The sequence below is a fragment of the Halyomorpha halys genome, unplaced genomic scaffold (assembly GCF_000696795.3).
Source record: "Halyomorpha halys isolate HHAL.00 unplaced genomic scaffold, Hhal_1.1 Scaffold414.1, whole genome shotgun sequence".
NCBI lineage: Eukaryota > Metazoa > Arthropoda > Insecta > Hemiptera > Pentatomidae > Halyomorpha > Halyomorpha halys.
The window spans coordinates 123,722-126,823 of NW_027106621.1; the positions used below are offsets into that span (position 1 = coordinate 123,722).

Consider the following 3,102-nt stretch of genomic DNA (forward strand, 5'->3'; position numbering starts at 1 on the left):
TCATTCATGTTTTAAAATGTAACAACGTTTCAAATAAAAACAAAACCCCATTACACAGGACACTGTTAAACCCATAAATTTATTTCAAATAGGGGCTTGGAAAAAAAAAAAAAAAATACTATTTTTACTAATAGAAATCTAATGGGGAAAATCCAGCTCCAACAGCTGCAGAGCTGCCAAAACTCCGTCCTTCGGCGGATTGTCCGAGGAACTTCATTGCAGAGGACAAAAAACAGCACTATCCACCAAGAACTCCAGCTTCTCTCTGTACCGGAGTATATAGGCCGGAGGCACATCAAATTCTTCGATGGGCTGAAGGCCTGTGTCAACTCGCTATTCAGGGAAATCGCTCCTCCAAGAAGACCTGGAAGGTGGCAAAGCACGGTCCCCTTGGTTATCCGGGACTTCGGGAGTCTGAAGTCTTTCACATGGTCCTTCCGCATTCTTTGTAAGTCCCCTAGTTATCATGCTGCGATCGTAAACCCGCCTTCAGTGGACCCTGTAAACTTTTCTTAAAATACCATGCAGCAAAACAAGAGTAATTTTAATGTATGTATTATGTTGTATGTATTTGTTTATAAATAAAGATATTGAGGAGGATAGAAAAAATTATAAATTAAAAAAAAATGATGGGAATCTTAAAATTAGAAATTAAGTGTTTTTTTATTATTATTTTATTTTTATTTTTTTTTATGAAGTACTAAAGAAAAAAAAATATTACGCAAACCTGCCTTTACCAATAAAGGAAGAACTGAAGCTGCAAGAGAAAGTAAGCTGATGCGATTCGTGCGTGAAATAAACGAACGATGACGTTGCCATCCTCAGACACTGGATCTGCAAAATGAAGTATAGAATTGATGTAACGTGGAACTGTACCTTAGTGGGGGGGGGACAATTGGCAAGTAAAGCTTTTGATGATATAATAACGGAGTTGGTTATAGGCAGAGATGTGCAAAAAGTTGAAACTAATAGTTAAAGTTGTCATGGATACGACCCTAATTCATGAATGAACCATTGATAAATAAATATCGTATCCATGGCAACTTTAACTATTAGTTTCAACTATAACTAATGTTTTCCTAACAGTAGTTGTAGAAAAAGGACACAAACAACTAAAATAATGTAACTGAACAAGAGAACTGATAACATGAAAAAACCCAATACATTGCTATATGTATTGCCGAAGACATGGGATAATCCTGTTACGGCACAAAAAATAAGGAATGTTCTGCATAATGAGGGAATTATAGTTAGGCATCATCAGAAGAAACCTTTACTGAGTAAAATTGATTTATTGTAATCTCTCTTAATTTATTAATTAATTATTAATTTGCAAAGATGTACTAAAATAAACCATTAGAGTTTTGGCAAAATGTTATATTTTCAGACGAATGTAAATTTGAAATATTTAAACATCCTTACAATTAGGAGAAAAAAAATTCAAAACTCGAGGCGAAACATTCGCTGTACAACTTGAAACATGGGGGAGGAAATACTATGGTCTGAGGCTGTTTGGTTTATGAAAGTGTGGCCTATTCAGAATTTATTGAAGGGTATATGACAGCCAAAATGTTTTTAGAAATATTGCTCCGTGATTTGAAATCCAGTGCAAGCAAATTGGGGCTCACAGATTTATTTTATTTTCAACAAGACAATGACCCAAAGAATATGGTGAAGCTTACCAAAGAATGGCTCCTTTGCAATTAGAACAAGAGCCGGGAAGAAAAAAAGACCCCAATTTTCGAATACTTTAATGAAAACTATGTATAATTACTATTCAAAACTGATGAGTCTACAAAGTATAAGTAGGCGGAATAAGAAATGACGACTGTTCAAAAACCTTAAAAAACATTAATTTTTCATTCGGAGCTCTATATCTTAAAAACCACCAACAACACTAGAAAATCTAAAAGAACCTTATTTAAAGAAGAGTAAATTTGCTGAAATATTAGCCCTAATAGAGCTATTTACGTCCAATAGTTCTCGAGATATAGCTTTTTAAAACCAATATTTCTTTTAAAAAATTAATAGCTAATTAATTTAACTCTGTGACGTATTGATGTCTATTACCACTCAAATTAAAGTTAGTTTAATGTACCATAAAGAAGTTTATTACCTTTACCTTATTAGGAATAGTAGTTTGCATGATATTTGCTAAAATGAATTCATTTATAGCTGTTCAGACAATAAATTTGATTTATGAAACACTTTATTTCAGAAACCATAGGATGTACAGACAACTGCCAGCAATCAAATTAAAGCTAGTTAAATTTACTGTAAAAAATTTTATAACGTTTATCTTTGTAGAAGTAGTTGTTTTGTGATATTTGACTAAATAAATTCAAAAAATTTTAATTTATAGTTGTTCATATGAAATGTTTGATTTTTGAAAATAATATATCTCTAGATCCATAAGGCACACATATGTCTGCCAGCACTCAAAATATAAGTATACTATAAAGTAGTTTATGGCACTTATCTTCGTAGGGGTAGTAGTGTTTATGATATTCACACTTGAATATGAATTTGACAAATGAAAATTTGTCTAAACAACTATAAATCAATTTATCTTAGCAAATTTCATGTAAACTATTACTCCTACGAAGATAAACATCATAAAATATTTTATTACCCATGAAACTAGCTTTAATTTGAGTGCTAACAGACATCTGTTCGTCAAATGGTTTTTGAAATATAGATTTTTTAAAATAAATTCACTAACTACTGATCTTTTAGTACGTCCCATACAACATTTTTATGAAATGTTGCTTTTTAAAAAGCTATATCTCGAAAACTATTTAATGCAAAACTCTATTAGGGCTCATATATCAGTAAATTTGCGCTTCTTTAAATGACGTTTTGAGGTTTTCTTGTATTGTTCCTACTTTTTGAGATATAGAGCTTCGAATGAAAAATTAGTTTTTTTTATCGCTTTGAAATAGCCGCCATTTTTTTTCCTCCGTTATCTTCGTAGGTATAGTAATTTTTATGATATTCGCAAATGAACATAAATTTGGCAAATGAAAATTTGTCCCAACAACTATAAATCAATTTATTTTAGCAAATATCATAAAAACTACTACTGTTGCGAAGATAAACGTC

General features: G+C 31.6%; 1 protein-coding gene across 1 annotated transcript in view; it reads left to right on the top strand.

Moving 5' to 3' along the window:
* Dus1 (Dihydrouridine synthase 1) overlaps positions 1–3,102 on the top strand; it is a gene marked incomplete at its 5' end in the record, with an annotated part of 114,420 nt that overhangs the window by 76,881 nt on the left and 34,437 nt on the right.